We start from the raw sequence: 19,529 nt of genomic DNA, 5'->3' as shown, positions 1-19,529 counted from the left end.
GCAATTGCATGTCCTGCCATAATAAATCTGAGTCAAAGTAAAGCCAATGCTCCCTACTTTTCAGTAAGCACAGAGTGCACTGGGGTTTAGATGGATGAGAAAGCTTTTGTGCAGTGCCCTAATCGGAGGAAGACTGGCAGCTCCGTCCCCTGTCAGAAAGCATCTCTAAACACTTTCCCTGTGCTTACTGCCATTTGCATTAGAATTTTGATTGCCAAGGATTTTAAGCTTTGTGAATTTCTAATCCTTTCTTTCAAAGTTGCTGCTTCAGTTAATGTCTTATTTCTTTTGCATTTTGAATTAATTCAACAACTGTTAAAGGAAAAAAAAAATGTGCACACCTACTAAGTACCAAACCTAAATTAAGGTAAAATGAATGTGCATACCTACTAAGTATTAAGTCTAAATCAGGTTAGTACCCCTACATTAGACTCCAGGGGTCTTAGAAAAAACAGGACATGAGCTTTTGCTCTCAAAGAACTTCTTCTTTTTTTTTTTTGAGATTTTCTTTGTTGTGGACCATTTTTAAAGTCTTTATTGAATTTGTTACAATACTGTTTCTGCTTTATGTTTTGGTTTTTTTTGGCCATGAGGCATGTGGGAGGCATGTGGGAGGCATGTGGGAGGCATGAGGTCCCCAACCAGAGACTGAACCTGCATTCCCTGCCTTGGAAGGCGATGCCTTAACAACAAAATGCCAAGGAAGTCCCCATCTTTATTTTTATTTTTAAGGTTCTTTTAATTCAGAATACCATTACATTTCCTTATCACTCTAGTTTACACTATTTATTGGAGAAGGAAAGGGCAACTCAGTCCAGTATACTTGTCTAGAGAATCCTGTGGACAGAGGAGCCTGGTGGGCTGCTGTCCGTAGGGTCGCATGGAGTCAGACACAACTGATGTGACTTAGCATGCATGCATGCATACTATTTATGAGTATAAGTATGTATGTATATACATATGTATTTATGTATTTATATGCTTATTGTCCATTTCCCCAACCAAAGTGAAGTTCCATGAAGATCCATGAAGGCATGGATCTAGTTGCTTTGCTCACCACTGTGTTACCAGACTTGAAATAGTGCCTGACATCATGTAGACATCCATGCTGCTGCTGCTATTGCTGTTAAGTCGCTTCAGTCGTGTCTGACTTTGTGTGATCCCATAAATGGCAGCCCATGAGGCTCCCCCTTCCCTGGGATTCTCCAGGCAAGAACACCGGAGTGGGTTGCCATTTCCTTCTCCAATGAATGAAAGTGAAAAGTGAAAGTGAAGTCTCTGAGTTGTGTCCGACTCTTAGCGACCCCATGGACTGCGGCCCACCAGGCTCTTCCATCCACGGGATTTTCCAGGCAAGAGTGCGTAGACATCCATAAAGAATGAGTAATCTACAGTTAACAACCACTGGTACAGTGCACTGAATAGGTATGAGAACATTACATCTTTTTTCCTCTAAGGCCACTAGTTTAATGACTGCGTTGAAAAAGAATGGACACAAGCTCACCTGTATTTTTTTATTTTCTTAGAAGAGATTTTTGAATATCTGTTGAAACCCATCTGAAGCTGCAATGGTTTCATGGTTGGAGTGATTTCCACAAAATTCTCAGTAGAGTAAATGCTTTCCCAAGAATACATCTGACTTAGTTTATTTGGGTTGCTCCTACAGAATACCACAGACTGGGTGGCTTAAATAACAAATATTTATTTCTCATAGTTCTGGAGATTTGAAGTCCAAGATGAACGTGTCTGCAGATTCTGAGTCAGCCAAGAACCCACTACCTGGTTCACAGGTTCTTTTTATTTTTCTAATAGCATCTTTTTTTAAACTTTCAATTTTGTGTTGATGTATAGCTGATTCACAATGTTGCAATAGTTTCAGGTGAACACTAAAGGGACTTAGGCATATATACACATGTATCCATTTTTCCACTGAGTTCTCATGGTGGAAGGAGCAAAAGAGCTCTCTGGAGCCTCTTTTATAAGGGCACTAATCCTAATCATGAGGGCTCCACCCTCATGATCTCATCACCTCCCACAGGCCCTGCCTCACATCACCCCAAATCACATTGGGATTTAGCTTTCAACTTATTAAACTGTGAGAGACACAAACATTTAATCAATTGTACCATCTGTACCACCTCCTTGAGTTGAAAAAGTAGAAAACATCTTCCTGTGGGTCCCATACCAACTCTTTAAAACCTAGTATCCAAAGCATCTGCTGCAACACTTGCTCTGAATGACACAGAATTTAATTGAAACAACTTGTCAAGCGGCTCTTGTGGAAAGCCTCTGTAAAGATTTATCTTTACCACTTTGAGAAATTCTACAATCAGAATTGGCCTCTACCTTGCATATGACTTCTATATAAAAAAATATTGTGTCTCCTGAGGCCCTGTTTCTTCATCAACAGGATCTTTAGTTCTTCTTAACTTTCTGCCATAAGGGTGGTATTATTTGCATATCTGAGGTTATTGATATTTCTCCCTGCGATCTTGATTCCAGCTTGTGCTTCTTCCAGCCCAGCATTTCTCATGATGTACTCTGTATATAAGTTAAATTACCTGGGTGACAATATATAGCCTTGTCATACTCCTTTTCCTATTTGGAACCAGTCTGTTGTTCCATGTCCAGTTCTAACTGTTGCTTCCTGACATGCATATAGGTTTCTCAAGAGGCAGGTCAGGAGGTCTAGTATTCCCCTCTCCTTCAGATTTTCTACAGTTTATTTTGATCCACACAGTCAAAGGCTTTGGCATAGTCAATAAAGCAGAAGTAGATGTTTTTCTGAAACTCTCTTGCTTTTTCCATGATCCAGTGGATGTTGGGGATTTGATCTCTGGTTCCTCTGCCTTTTCTAAAACCAGCTTGAACATCTGGAAGTTCACAGTTCATGTATTGCTGAAGCCTGGCTTGGAGAATTTTGAATATCACTTTGCTAGTGTGTGAGAAAAGTGCAATTGTGTGGTAGTTTGAGCATTCTTTGGCATTGCCATTCTTTGGTATTGGAGTGAAAACTGACCTTTTCCAGTCCTGTGGCCACTGCTGAGTTTTCCAAATTTGCTGGCATATTGAGTGCAGCACTTCCACAGCATCATCTTTCAGGATTTGAAATAGCTCAACTAGAATTCCATCACCTCCACTAGCTTTGTTCGTAGTGATGCTTCCTAAGTCCCACTTGACTTTGCATTCCAGGATGTCTGGCTCTAGGTGAGTGTGAGTAATCACACTATCGTGATTATCTGGGTCGTGAAGATCTTTTTTGTATAGTTCTTTTGTGTATTCTTGCCACCTCTTCTTGATATCTTCTGCTTCTGTTAGGTCCATACCATTTCTGTCCTTTATTGAGCCCATCTTTGCATGAAATGTTCCCTTGGTATCTCTAATTTTAAGAGATCTCTAGTCTTTCCCACTCTATTGTTTTTCTCTATTTCTTTGCATTGATTGCTGAGGAAGGCTTTCTTATACATAGTTGCATCTTATTAACTATGCCCTTTTCTTAGACTGTTAAATGTGTCCAATGTTGTTAAGAGGCACTCCAAGAAACTTTTTTAAGGTCTCTGAATAGAAGATGCCTCCATAGCATGCCATATAAAAATTTATCCAAGTTTCAGGGTTGACAGATGGTGCTGCTCTGCAATATAAACAGCAATGTCCTCATGAGACTATTGATTTTGTTTGTGAAATATAAATCCCTAAACAGTGACTGATGGGCTGGTGAGAAGTGCTTCTTTAATAATTCAATGATTTCATTTAAAGATCTGGTCCTAAGTGAAACAGGAGTGGTGGGTGACAGGCCTGACTGTGGACTGCATTAAAGTCTTGTATGAAAAACAAGACCATGGTCTCCTTTGTCCATGTATCTACATTGTTTGCTTCAAGATAAAGTCTTTCAGTGAATGAACTCCAAGAAATAGCACAAATGACATTAGTTCTTCAATGTGTCTCAGATAAGTCATTTTAAGCTCAATCTGTCCAATTTTAAGGCAATGGCTTTGTTCATTTGCTTACTAGATAGACTCAAACATTGATCTATTCTGCCTGCTGCAATTTAGCTTTCTTTTTTCTTAGCAGGCTCTCATTTCAATAGAGAATGGACTGCTTATTGGGAGTAGAAGCAAAGATTATTCTAACACAGAACTTCATTACAGCCAAGAATGACATATTGTCTTCCTTTGATGTGCCAGAAGCAACAACCAACAGAAAACTCTAGAAAACAAGTTACGAACTCGTAACTAAAGAGCTTCTTGATGAGAGTGAAAAAGGAGAGGTTTAAAACTCAGTATTCAAAAAACAAAGATCATGGCATCCGATCCCATCACTTCATGATGAACATATGCAGAAAAAGTGGAAATAGTGACAGATTTTATTTTCTTGGGCTCCAAAATCACTACAGACAGTAACTGCAGCCACGAAATTAAAAGACGCTCGCTCCTTGGAAGAAAAGCTATGACAAACCTAGACACCGTATTAAAAAGCAGAGACATTACTTTGCCAACAAAGGTCTATAATAGCCAAAGTTATGGTTTTTCTAGTAGTCATGTAAGGATGTGTGATTTGGACCATAAAGAAAGCTGAGCGCTGAAGAACTGATGTTTTCAAACTGTGGTGCTGGAGAAGACTCTTGAGAATCTCTTGGACAGCAAGGAGATCCAACCAGTCAATCCTAAAGCAAATCAACCCTGAATATTCACTGGAAGGACTGATGCTGAAGCTGAAGCTCCAATCCTGTGGCCATGAGATGCATAGAGCTGACTCACTGGAAAAGACCCTGATGCTGAGAAAGATTGAGGGTGGGAAGAGAAGGGAGAGACAGAGGATGAGATGGTTGGATGGCATCACTGACTCAATGGACATGAGTCTGAGCAAACTCCAGGAGATAGTGAAGGAGAGGGTGTGTTGCAGTCCATGGGGCCACAAAGAGTCAGACTCAACAACTGAACAACAACAACAAAATTATGGTAACTCCTGGAGACACAACTAACACTAACCCTAGTGTACCTTCCTGCATGTTTATATTTTTTAATCAAGCAAGGCAAAGTCCTGTAGAATCAGATTGATTTATTTTACCTTAATTTACTTCAGAAGAGATTTAAACCATGAGCAAATCCATGTATTATGGTTTTTACATATATTTACAATATTTATATATTTACAGTAGTTATATACCTATGTTTTGGACACTTTGTTGTCTTCTTAGGGACTCCTAGGTCGTCAAACAGATGTGATACCTCTTGGTGCTGCTGCTGCTAAGTCGCTTCAGTCGTGTCCGACTCTGTGAGACCCCATAGACGGCAGCCCACTGGGCTCCTTTGTCCATGGGATTCTCCAGGCAAGAACACTGGAGTGGGTTGCCATTTCCTTCTCCAATGCATGAAAGTGAAAAGTCAAAGTGAAGTCGCTCAGTCGTGCCTGACTCTTAGTGACCCCATGGACTGCAGCCTACCAGGCTCCTCTGTCCATGGGATTTTTCAGGCAGGAGTACTAGAATGGGTTGCCATTGCCTTCTCGTGATACCTCTTAAAGTAACACAATTTAGGGTCACAGAGTATACACATGTACAATTTATTCTTTTCGGTAGATCTCAGAAAAAAAATTTTTTTTGATATGCTGGTGAACTCTAATGGGCAAGTCGCTTTGATTAAATAAATAACCCATGAGACTGAGCAGTAAAATGTCAACACAAGGCAGTCTACTAACACTGTTGAAAACAGTAATTAATTTATAGTCTTTAGCAGTGTCATAGATATTTGTATTTCATTTTGTAGATATTTATGTCAGCTTATACCAAATTAAATTAAACCAGAAATTATGTAGTAAATCTCTACAGTTCACACAGTGCTGGAATTAACTAAAAATTAGGAATAAAACAAAAAAAATGGGAGACATGCTTAGATTCTCAGAGAAAATATAGTGTAGTTTGGAGAGGGAAGACATAAGCAAATTTGAAATATAGCAGCTGTATGTGTGAACACGTCAGGAATGTTGTAAAGTATCACATCATCAGTTATTTACCATTTTTATCAGCATCCATCATGACTTACTATTGTTTGTTGAGGAATACTAGGTAAGGAAAAATAGTGCTAGAATAAGGCCTGGGGATACCAAGAAGGTGTAAATTCTGGCCTCTACACAGTAAACCAATGATATAACCTGGTAGATTGGTTGCTAAATGAAATCTTTGCCAAAGCAGAAAGTCCCTTGAACAGGAAAGGGAGAGAACTGAGGGCTAGGATGTTCTGACAAGTTTTATGAAGGAGGAGAACTCAAACTTGAAGTACAGATAGCATATGGCTAACCAAAGGACGGGGAGGTGATGACTGAGGTGGGGATGAAGGCTGGAGCTAGTATCCTTACAGGGCATTGAGGGTGAGTCTGGAGAAGCGATTCATGTAACTGGGACCATATTGTATAGATTCCGACGGTTGAAGAGCCTGGACTCAGCTGTCCTGGGGAGAGTAACAGCTGATCAGGAAGACAGATCAGACAGAAGAGCAGCAGGTGGACTAGGGTAGCGTGCAGAGGTGTGGGGAAGTAAGACTAGTGTGAGGCCCTTGTGAGGGGCTAAGATACCAGGATGCCTCCCTGGACTACATCACAGACTTCACCAGGGACAGGACAGCACCTCGATTTTTCTTTGCTTCCTTGTTGCTTTTCCTGAATACATGCAGTCCATAACGTTTGTATGCTTAGTCACTCAGGTGTGTCCAACTCTCTGCAATTTCATGGGCTATAGCCCTTCAGGTTCCTCTGTCCATGGAATTCTCTAGATAAGAATACTGGAGTGGGTAGCCATTTCCTTCTCCAGGAGATCTTTCAAATGCAGGGGTTGAACCCAGGTCTCCTGCATTGCGGGTGGATTCTTTATTCTCTGAGCCACCAGGGAAGCCCCCATAATGTATAAAGCAGCATAATAATCTCTGTAGGACCACTAACTTATGAGCCATCTAAAGACAGGTGCTGTCCTTTGCCACTGATAACTGTATCTGACCTCTTGGAACAAGAGTGCCTTGTGAATAAGACAAGTTAGAGAAACCTAAGGAGGTTTGTTCAGAGGTCATTTGCTGGTCAGCTGATAAACTCAGTGACTACTGAGCCTAGTCGCAAGCAATCTTTATTGAATTACCTGCTAATAACAACTGGCGGGGAGAACAAAAGGAGCAGTCTAAGCACAATGCAAATGCAAATTACTAGCTTCCTGGAGAGCCCATCAAAGAAAACTTAGGTTTTAATTAAACTGTGACCAAGTTAATTGAAAGTTACTGTATTGTGTGACAGATAATTATCAACTAGAACAGTATTTATTTTGCTGCATTATCTTGACTGTATCTCCTTTTCTTTTTCTGAAAATGTACTAGTCCTTTTGGCCTTAGTTAACAGTCCTAGGCCAAAAAATTACATTAGCAGAGTATATTAAACATTCATTTAATTCACGCACAATCAGGGAAGCTTGAGTTTTTCTTTTTTCTCTATTTTAAATTCTCGAGAGAAGTTTTACTGTGGCACATCTATTTTATTCCCATGAGTTTTCTCTTTTTTTTAAAATAAAATGCGGTAATAATGGTAACTAATGATAGTAACAATAATAATGAGAGCTGTCATTTCTCTCCCTCATCTCAGGATCATTTTGTGCTGAGTGTTCACAACTGAGTCATAACTGTCTAGGTTAAAGGATTGTTCCTGGGTTTTATCTTGTTCAGCAAATAAAGAAGCCTTTTAATTCAATTGGGTTCTTGGCTGATTTGTTTCTCAGTGTGATTAATCAATGGGAACTAGGAGCCCAATTCACATTTTCATTTAAGTCGATAGTAATATTGAGTGCGGGTGTGGTTGTTGAGAAGGGGGCGTTAAAATGGGGTCACTGACTTAAGGATCATTTCCTCCTGATTTTGTCCCTTAACTTCATTTTCCTCAGCAAGCTTTCTGGTAACTAATTCTCCTGGTTGTGAAAGCCTACAGGGAACAGACAGGTAGGTGGCAATTTCTCTTTTGTAGACAGTTCCCATTAATTTCGTTATTTCTCATCAACTGTTGATGTACACCCAGAGGTGATCTGAGTAAAGGTAAATGATCAGCAATTTGTTTCACTTCATATCCAATACTTTTTCAAAAGCACTTGTGATCAGTATCTAACAGAAGCTAAATAGACATCTGAAGTGGGAAGAAAATGTGGGGGCTATGCTGTTTACCCCCCAGTCCCTCCTCCCATCCCTATCTAACATTAGACATGATGGTCCCTTCTCTCCTTCAAGGTGTCAGAGCTGGAAGATCCTGCGATAGCCTCTAGGAAATCCATTTCGACACTAATATCCCTCATGGCCAAGAGAGTCATTTGGTTCATAATATAATCGGGTTCCTCCTCCTCATGTTGAAAGCCCTTAATGACCCCATGTATTCCCTTAGCAGGACTGAGGGTATTCTGTCAAGATGCCATGATGGATGATACACTGGGTGACCTTCTGGGACTTTTCTCAAGGCAGAGAAAGTAGAATGAACGGGTGGGAGGAGGCAGAGGAATACTCTTATTGCCGCGGCTGCAAAGGGAGGAAGGTTCAGGGAGGGGAGGCTGAGTGAGAGAGACTCCGCCCTCCGGCTGCCCTCCTGCTTTCCCCTTCCAGTCGCCATGGCCCCTCCCTCCGGGGAAGCGGTTGCAGACACTGGGATTGGGGGCAGTGCCCTAGCAAGGGACCGTATCCTCCTATCCTCCACTTTGAAATCTTAACAAAAGGAGAGTCCTTTAGGGAAAGAAGGGAAATCTCTCTCCTCCTCTGTGCTTAGGAGTCGCTGTTTTCAGGACTCTGACCTCATTGTTGTACATCTCCTGGGGTGCCTCCTCTGACGCAGACGTAATACAAAGTAGAGTACGCTTCGTGTTAAATAACTTGTGGGCATTTTTTCCTCATTTTAGTGTTTTCCAAAAAAAGTTAAAGGAAAAAAAAAAAAAGAAGAAGAAAGAAAAGGCACTCACTAGATTTAAAGGAATCTGAGTCAAATCCTGGCTCACTTGAAAAGTGCGGGGCAGATTCTCCTCATGGGAAATGAGTCTTGCCAAAGCCACCCCACTACCCAGGCTACTTTTCCATTTGCCCCGAAGCGACCTCAGAATAGCCAGAGCCCAGTTTGGGTTTGCAGCATATGTATTTGCAAGAAACAGCACCACTGTCAAATCATGAAACAATGTATTTTAAACTATTATAAAGTGGTTCAACTTTCACGTCTGTGCTATCCTGTACTAATGTTCTTATCTGTGAGGCACCCTAACTACATTGTACTGTGTGTTCTGTCTTCTCTTCTAGGCTGAAAGCCAGTTCAGGCCAGTCCTCAGGAACCCCCAGCACCTGACAAGTTATGTAAAAATGGTGAGGCACTGGTTTAACAATTGAGGAAGGGATAGACAGAGAAACTGCTTCTTTCTAGTAGGTTTACCTAGAAAGACTAGTTGATCTTTGAGTTAAAAAAATTTTTTCCCCTTTAAAGTGTCTTTATTTAGGCTACATGGGGTGGCTTGTGGGATCTTAGTTCCCCTGAGTGAGTTGAGTGATAGTCGTTCAGACATGTCCGACTCTTTGTGACTCCATGGACTGTAGCCTGCCAGGCTTCTCTGTTCATTGGATTTCCCAGGCAGGAATACTGGAATGGGTTGCCATTCCCTTCTCCAGGGCATCTTCCCGACACGGGGATAGTACACAGGTCTCGTGCATTGCAGGTGGATTCTTTACCAATGAGCCACCAGGGAAGCCTTTAGTTCCCCTGCTGCTGCTGCTGCTAAGTCTCTTCAGTCGTGTCTGACTCAGTGCAACCCCATAGATGGCAGCCCACCAGGCTCCCCTGTCCCTGGGATTCTCCAGGCAAGAACTCTGGAGTGGGTTGCCATTTCCTTCTCCAATGCATGAAAGTGAAACGTGAAAGTGAAGTCGCTCAGTCGTGTCTGACTCTTAGTGATCTCATGGACTGCAGCCCACCAGGCTCCTCCGTCCATGGGATTTTCCAAGTCCACTGCAGTGGAAATGCAGAACTTAAACCACTGAACCACCAGGGAAATCCCTAGTCGAGCCTTCTTTTAAGAGTTTTACTCTTGTAGTTTCTTGGAGGAAAAAAAAAAAAAAAAGAATATAGGTTTCATTGAAGACTATTTCTAATGATGGCCAGAGCAATTTCTGGACTGAGAAAGGCAAGAGAAATATCCCATAAGGAAAAGAACATAACGATCCCCTCTGGGTTTTCAGGAGCTTTTTTACAGATTGGTTTCTGTTGGGCACTTATGAGCCAGTGTTTGGGTGGGTTGCTGAGCGGGTCTAGAAAAAAAGCTCATTTCACTGCTCAGTGTGCAGGAAGCTAGGGATGTGAGGTATAAAGTCAAACTGAGGGGAAAGTGCAAATGATAATCACGTTTCCTTGAATACATTCTATAAGCTCTTCATTTCTCTGGCCAGCTTAGATGCATGGCAGTTTTCTCTCTAGACCAATATATCATTTATTTTAGTTCTACTAAGTCAAACACCACTGGAAAGCGATTGGTATTCTTACCAACTGAGAACCATCTGCTCTTTACTAGACAACAGCGATTCTGTTCCATCTCTCTCCACCTCCTGCTTCTTTCCGTTTTCTCATATATTTTCAATCGCATGCATTCTTTTCTCTGTGAATAGAAGACAGTGAATACCAGAGGAATTATCCCTTTGGATACATTTGTTGTCTCAGGCATTGGAATTTTAAATTGTTGTTTGTTCCCTTTCAGAGTTTTTTGATTATCTATATGTAAAATAACATGCTTATCTGTAACATTGGCAGAGGCAAATGCAGTCTTCTGGAAAGCCTCTCTATATTCCTTAGATAAACCATGAGTCACTTTTTAGCTGCTGACCATTTTATGTCATAATATTTTCCTTATTCCTCAAAAAATCAGGTTAAAAAATGGTAAATAGTTTCCAGAGAAGGTGACCAGTAACAGATGAGGGAAACAAAACAATTTTAATGTAAACTTACTCTCCCCTCTTCTCTGAGACCCCAAAGAAAGACTTCACAGCCAAGTTCAAGGCATTTTCAGTTACAACTTTGGAGGCCCAAATTCATTCCTGGGCTGCTTGTGTTTACTTGGCGCTTGTGGCTTTGACACCCATGTTCAAGTTTCATTTTTCATTTATTTCCCCGTAAATGAGACATAAATGAGGTTTATAGGAAACTGTGAAGGACTTAAAGTAATGGGGGTGTGGGTTTGAGTACAACTCTATGGCCAGTTGCAAATATCTGTGAACTTGAGTTTCCACATCCATAAGATGCAACTGATACCTGTACGACAAAGGTGTTAGGAAGATTAGCTAGGACAATGTATGGGATACCTTGAAATCAGCTGCTGTTGAATAAATGTCAGTTGAAATTTAATCTGCAGTTACTAAAGCAAATACAATAAATGAGATCATAATGTGGATAATTCATCCTCATGCATCAATTATTTGGATTCCTTGCATAAAAAGAAAATCTCAGGATTCAATTATCTGTATAACAATTCAATTCTGCTCTGTACCTTCTAAACAACCTTAAAATTGAACAGGCAATCACGTTCTTTCTGTAGTTAATTACTTGCAGAGAAAAAAGGGTTAACGAATTGCCTTTCCCAATCATCCAAAGATTTTTTTTCTTTAATGACACCATTAGAAGAGCCAGAATCTAAAGTAACATGTCAGCCTCACATCAAAATAAGCCTGCTATTATTATCCAAAATTCTCTGGGCTTATTAAGATGTTATGAATTTAATTAGTAGAATTTCCATCACCTCTCACTCTATTTGTAGTGACCAGAGCATAAAATCATTGTTAAAACCATCTATTAATCAATTTGCTCTTCTACTTTTTGGTAATTGAGTCTCCCAGGTAAAACAGTATATCAACTTTAACCCTTTTCTATTCAATTAAAGCTTTCCTTTTCCTAGCCAGGACCATTTATGCCATTTTGAATTAAGACTGTTCATGCTTAGAATGTTAATCATTAACATAATTTTTAAAAATTTTGAATAGCAGCCTTTAGTTTCCATACTCTTTAGAGTCCTTATGCCCTAATAATTCTTAGAATCATCTAAGACCCTCTGTAATCATATAATTGAGCGTTTTAATTTTGATATATAGATTTCCTATTAACTTATTAATGACATAAACATAAATTATAAAAATACCCTCCTCCCCTCCCAATACCCATAATACATCACCAATATTCTTGGCCTTCAAACAAGTTCTCCTTTGGCCTAATTTCATTACTTCATCAATTTTAGCTATTGTGATCCATTGAATCAATAAAATGTCATATAGTTGCTGTCAAATTTCCTTTTAAAATGGCATCTTTTATATAAAAAATTTTAAGCAGTATATTTTATATCTTTGCTTTTTCCCATGCTTATTATAAGTATCTCTTGAGGTTCAATATTGTAGTCTTTTGGAGACCCAGTAGAAAAAAATAAAAATGCTCAAATGAGGTAATTGGAAAAGTTTCAGTAAATGAACTCATAAAAAAAGTGTGGGCAAGCTTGAGGGAGATAAAAAGGCATGGGAATGCATTGCAGAGCTAGCCATGATGGGGAGCCATTACCATGGTAGGCAGGAAGGGGCAAGGGGAGGACGCAATCACTGGAACCTGAAGACAGTAACTGTGCCTGGGAGACAGGACTGACTGATAATATCTAGGTCTTCACTGGAGACACACTCAGTTCAAGGTGACCCTGCAGTGAGGCGTTGAGGGAGTATATACCCTAAGGCCATTCCCTCCTGCCCCCACCCTTCCAGGTCCTACCAGGTGTCCCCTCACCAACCAGTTGCAACCAGCAGCTAGAAGCCAAGAGTGCCTTGCAGTGAAGCTTGTACAAGTCAGCCTTCTGTGGCACAAAGTGAAACACAGTGGTAGAGCATGACCCTGCAGGAGCTGAAGGTCAATACCAGGTACAGGTATGAAACACTTAGGTCTCAAACACTTTTTGCTTGTGATCCTTTAAAATCTATTCATTTTAATGGAAAAAGCACTGATGGTCCACTAGATGAATGCCACTCTAGGGGGTTCTGAGGGTATAAAGATAATCAGAAGGACTTCCCTAGTGGTCCCATGGTTAAGAATCTGCCTTCCAATGTAGGGAACATGGGTTTGATCCCTGGTCAGGGAACTAAGAGTCCACATGCCTTGGGGCAACTAAGCCTGTGCACCACAAGGAAGACCCAGTGTAGCCGTTAAAAAAACGGAAAAAAGATAATTAGGGCTAGACAAGGGTGAGACAAGGAAGGCACCTGGGGTCATGTGCATGAACTTGAATGAGTGTCTCCTTAGATTACGCGCTGGAGGTGTTTCAATCTAGTCTAAGCCCTGCAGATAAGACTCCATCCCTGCCTTCAAAAATTTTTCAGTCTAGTCAAACAAACACAAATAAAAAGAATTATAACACCATAGATTCAACTCCAAGAGCTGTGCTTAAAAGATAAGAAGTAATATTATGAAAGCCAAGATGCCTAGACACTAAAATCTCAATTCCAGGGATCTGGAATGGCTCTTCTGAAGGTAGGTCATCTAAGCTGGGTCTTGAAAGACAAGTAAGATTGTGAGAGATTTATTTGATCAACTTGTATTTACTGAATTTCTATTATGTGCTAAGTGCTGTTTTAAATGGTAGGGGAAGAGCAGAAACCAAGCCGAGAAGGTTCCTGGTCTCATGGAACTTATGTTCTGATGGGAACAAAAAACTACAAGAAAGCAAACAAGTAAGAGCATATCAAGAAGAGAGAGGCACTGGATATTCAGAGGCAATTCTCCACAGGTGTTTTGCATGCTCTGCATTTCTTGTGGGCAGAGGTGTATCTGCCCTCTTGTTTTGAACTGTCTTTTCAGGTTTGTACAGCAAACCACCTCAGAGGACAGAGAGCCCTCCTGTGGAGCAGAGGAGATTTGTTTACTGTCCAGTACAAAAGCTCAGGGTTCTTCTGTTCTAACAGCGCCCAGTGTGTGCACACGGCATTCACTGGGCCCCTCCACAATGCTCCCACTAGATGAGAGAGGCAAGGTGAAGTGACACAGGCATGGAGCTCCTGCCAGTGGCTGTGCTGAGAGTACGGTATTCCCATCTTATCTAAGGTCTCACTTTCCATGATTTCAGTTGCATGCATGTGTATGTGCTAAATCGCTTCAGTCCTGTCCAATTTTTTGCCATTCTATGGACTGGAGTCCTCCAGGCACCTCTGTTCATGGGATTCTCTAGACAAGAATACTGGAATGGGTTGCCATGTCCTCCTCCAGGAGATCTTCCTGACCCAGGGATTGAATCCCGGTCTCTTATGTCTCCTGCATTGGCAGGTGGGTTCTTTACCACTAGTGCCACCTGGGAAGCCCAGGGTTTCAGTTTCCTGCAGCTAACTGCAGTCTGAAAATATTAAATGGAAAATTTCAGAAATAAACATTTGTAAGTTTTAAATTGCATGTCATTCTGAGTAATGTGATGAAATATTGCTGCATCAGCCTGGGACATGAATCATTCCTTTGTCCAGGGTATCTTGCTCTTTAGTCACTGAGTAGCTGTCTGGGTTATCAGACCCACTGTCAGGGTATCACAGTGCTTGTGTTCAACTGATCCTCGTTTTATTTAATAAGAGCCCAAAGCCCAAGAGTAGTGATGCTGGCAATTCAGATATGCCAAAGAGAAGCCATCAAGTACTTCTGATGTGAAAAGGTGAAAGTTGTGAAGCAGGAAAAAGAAAAGTCTTGCTAGTTTTGTTGTCATACATCAAACTGCAAATGTTATGACCACAGTACATGATAAGTGTTAAGATGGAAAAGGCACTGAATTTGGACTTGATATTTTGAGAGAAAGGGAGACCATATACATATAACTTTTATTTCAGTATATAGTCTTTTTATCTTATAAGTTATTATTGCTAACCTCTTACTGTGCCTGATTTATAAATTAAACCTTACCATAGGTATGTATGTGTAAGAAAAAACGTAGTATATGTAAATAGGGTTGGGTACTCTGCAGTTTCAAGTATCCACTGGGAGTCTAGGACTGTATCCCCGTGGATAAAGGGGAACTACTGTATTAAGGAATTCTGTCTCTGAGCCACGTATCTCAGTCCCAGGCTGCTATGAAAAAACACCATGGACTGAGTGGCTTATAAGCAGCAGGAATTTATTTCCTATAGTTCTGGGGGCTGGGGAGTCCAAGACCAAAGCTCCAGAATATGTGTGTCTAGAGAGCTCTTTTTCTTGTTTATAGATGGTCCTGCAGATGGCTGCTGTGTCCTCCCAGGTCAGAAGGGGAGAGAACTCTGTGGGCATGTTTTATAAGGGTACTAATCCTATTTCTGAGGAGTCTGCTCTCATGACCTTATCACCTCCCAAGGGCCCTTTGTTCGGGATTAGGTGTCAACATAGGAACTTGGTGGGGGGAACACAAGCATTCTGTTTGTGACACCTGGAGTCTTGTGTCTTCTGCCAGCATCCATGCGGTGCAAATGCATGCACAGTTGTGTCCAACTCTTTGCAACCCTATGGACTGTAGCCCACCAGGCTCCTCTGTCCATGGGATTTTCCAGGCAAGAATACTGGAGTGGGTTCCCATCGCCTATTCCGGGGATCTTCCTGACCCAGGGATATAACCCACGTCTCTTGAGTCTTCTGCATTGGCAGGCAGATTCTTTACCACTATGCTGCCTGGGAAGCCTGACACTGTGGTAGGCTACCTTATTAGTTTGCAAGTAGAATAAAATCTCAGACCTTTCATAGTTTTTGACAGTTTTTGGAGAGAGTATAAGATGCTGGAGCTTCCCTGGTAGCTTAGTGGTAAAGAACTCACCAGCCAATGCAGGAGATGTGGGTTCAATCTCTGGGTGGGGAAGATCCCCTGGAGAAGGAAATGGCAACCCACTCCAAAAGTCTCATGGACAGGGGAACCTGGAAGGCTACAGTCCAGGACACAGCTTAGCAACTGAACAACTACAACAACATAAGATGCTGACAAACACATGGCTTACTGGAAAGGAAAGGAAGAGGACCACATGGGCCAGGTTCAGGAATGTGAAAGGACTCCCTGGATTCCAGTGGCAAATACTCTTATCCAGTTGGGCAGCAAGATGTGTAAGAGTCCCTCATTGTCCTTCGCTGTCTACTGTTAATATAGAGAGTTATAGTATAGAGTTATTTTAGAGGCTGAGAGAAGAGAGGTAGAAATAAGACAGGCCCCTTGAATGGCGCTTTGTGTACTAACTTGACTCTGGGTGGGAAGAAGAAGAAATACAGTAACCATGGGGCAGCAAGTCCTGTGGCCAGAAACCAGGCAATATGGCTGTAGCTATTGAGTTAATGAATCCCTGAAGCTGCAGTAAATGGTGTCCACAATGAGAAGAGAGTTTTAGGCAGACTTCCCTAGTGGCTCAGACGGTAAAGCGTCTGCCTACAATGCAGGAGACCTGGGTTCAATCCCTGGGTCAGGAAGATCCCCTGGAGAAGGAAATGGCAACCCACTCCAGTATTCTTGCCTGGAAAATCACATGGATGGAGGAGCCTGGTTGGCTACTGTCCATGGGGTCACAAAGAGTCGGACACGACTGAGCGACTTCACTATTCACTAAAGCCATTACAAGTTAATTTGGTCAGGCTGCACCCGTGGCTGCTTGAAACCAAAAGTAAATGCAAAGCCTGATTACTGGTGCAGAATCACTGCCTCTGTCTTCACTCCCTGAGCCCACTCTGTCCTTGACCCTGAATTCAGCTGCTTTAGAGTGAAAGATGTTTGGGGCTGGGCCAAGGAACATCTGCCCCAAGGGGGACTGGAGGCCACATATACCCATCTGAGTATGCCTGGAAGTTTTGGGGAGGGGAGGAGCTCAAAACTTGAAGTTTTATTGGCTCTAGGCAACCAAGTCATTGTCCTTTGAAGTTCTAATTGATGGAGTTTGGGCAGAGTATTCAGTGGGGAATGGAAGCTGAGATGACCTTGTGGATGGGGCCCTATTCCAATCTTTTGCCCATTTTAAAATTGAACATTTTACCTTTTTTTTTTTTTTAAATTATTATTGAGTTCTGAGAATTCTCTGGGCTTCCTTGGTGGCTCAAATGATAAAGAATCTGCCTGCAATGCCGGAGACCCAGGTTCGATCCCTGGGTCAGGAAAATCCCCTGGAGAAGGGAAAGGCTACCCACTCCAGTATTCTTTCCTGGAGAATTCCATGGACAGAGGAGCCTGGCGGGCGACAGTCCATGGAGTTGATTTCTTTAGATAATCTAGATACAGGTTCTTTGTCAGGGATGTGCATTGTGAATATGTTCTCCCAGGCTAGCAGCACTTTTTAAATTGTTTTCATTTCAAAAGAGCTCCTCTAATAAATTACGTTTTGTTAAGTTCCAGACTACTGCTGTCCTTTCAAGGTTATTGTCACATTCCTTTGAGTGGCTTAAAAGAGCAGTGCATTTTATGTACCTTCATTTCTGTTTAATGCTCTAGTGTTTACTAATGTCCATCTGCCAAAATACTTTGTCCAGTCATATACCTGTGGTTCTGAATACTTCTTAAATTTCCTGTGGTTTCAGATCCCTGATTTGGGAGAAAAATATTTGCTCACCACAATGAGGTGATGGTCACATTAGGTGTATGTGGCAAGGGCCATCTTAGCCTATCCCAACCTCAATGTCCCTTTGCTCCTGATTAATCAAAGGAGACAATGTGCTTAGCTATTTCCTGATCTCCTTGCAGCCTAATGTGGCCTTGTGACCAGTCCTGAAGAATAAGCTGCCACCTCCTTATGGGCTTCCCTGATGGCTCTAATGGTAAAGTGTCAGACACGACTGAGAGACGAACTTTCACTTTCACTTTCCTTGTAGGAAATGAGTGAAGAGAAAAAAAAAAAACAAAAAACAGGCAATATCTTGTTGTTGCTGTCAGGGTTGAGACAAATGCCAGTGGTCATCTTAGATGTATTTAAAGGTTTACTAGATGGTATGTTTTTGTTCTTCCCCCATCCCTTCACCCTTCTCTCCTCCCCTTTCATTTCCTCCCTTCTCTCTTCTTTCTCATCTCTCTTCCCCCTTTGTCCAGAAAAAGAGCTTTATATTTTAGATATAAGTTTATAAGGGATAATTAGACTAGAGGTGGTCAGGTGGTCTTGAGACTGAAGGGTGACACAGCAGGTTGGTTTCATTTTCATGTAGACGCTTTCTTCAGCTTCCATTCTAGTTCTTTTATACATCCTCTCTGGCACTTAGCTTCACTTGCTTTTAATAATCTACTCTTCCATGGTTTTGACTTTCCATTGCCTCCTACACATCTGTTTGGACTGATATTCTGCTGTTCGTCATGCAAGCATGATTTCGCTTTGAAAATGATTTCCTTTTGATGGATGTTCTGGTTATTCAGGCAAGCATGGTCTTGTGTTTTTAGCATTCTCTGTTAGCTGGTCACAGCACTCTAACAGTCATCCCTCAGGGTCTCAGGCATTCACTCACGCTAGCTCTGGACTTCACTGTAATTAAATGCCAAAACTGTTGTATTCCTTGGATTAATCTTTATCAGGGCTTGGCAAACTATAGCTGGTGGGGCCCATTTTAGGCCTATGAGCTAAGACTGATTTTTTACATCATTTTTAAGTATTGTAAAAGCAAAAAAAACAAAAACAAAAACCAGCAACAACAACAATGAAGATGTGAGAAAAAAAGATATTTCCTATTTGACTCTTCATTTAAAAAAGCTTGTCTATGTGTGACCTATTCCAATCAAATAAAATTTCTTTCCATGTGACACCCACTCTATCATAGAAGTACTATGTCCTTTCAATGCTCTTTTGTAAATTATTTGTTTTTAAGTATAAGCTATGATTCATTGGCAAAGACCCCAACGCTGGGAAAAACTGAGGGCAGAAGGAGAAGGGGGTGACAGAGGATGACATGGTTGGATGGCATCATCAACTCGATAGACATGAGTTTGAGCAAGCTCCAGGAAATAGCAAAGGACAGGGAAGCCTGGCATGCTGCAGTCCATGGGGTTGCATAGAGTTGACTCAGCAACTGAACAATAGCAATAAGCTATGGAGACTATATAAAATACACCCTAGGGAAGATCCCAGGAAAGATATCCGGAGATAGGTAGTGATCTCCCAAGGCAGTGGAAGCTGAGATTCAGTGACAGGTTGTGTACGCTTGAATGAGACACAGCAGACAAATGATGGTTGCAAATGTGAGCCCCAAACGGAAAATAACAAGAACCAATGCCCCACATTATGTGAAGACTGAGTTGCCCCTCATTTGGCCTTCTCTACAGCAAGCTGCATGGGCAGTTGTAGCACCAAGGGCTTGTTTACCCGATGACAGGCAATAATTTGCCTCGAAAAAACTCAGAGAGAGGTCAGCTGGTCTTAAATAACCCTTTCCCTCATTCTTATCAGTCATTAGTCACAATGCTCACTATACAGCAGAAAGGAACAGGACTTGGTTACTTGCCTTAAACAAGATGATAGCTGCAATCAACTTGAACACAATATACTGTTATTAAAAAAAAAAAAAACGAAAACCTTTTAATC

Source organism: Bos indicus, chromosome 9 (assembly GCF_029378745.1).
Source record: "Bos indicus isolate NIAB-ARS_2022 breed Sahiwal x Tharparkar chromosome 9, NIAB-ARS_B.indTharparkar_mat_pri_1.0, whole genome shotgun sequence".
NCBI lineage: Eukaryota > Metazoa > Chordata > Mammalia > Artiodactyla > Bovidae > Bos > Bos indicus.
The sequence above is the reverse complement of the archived record's forward strand: the minus strand, read 5'-3'. Positions refer to the sequence as shown.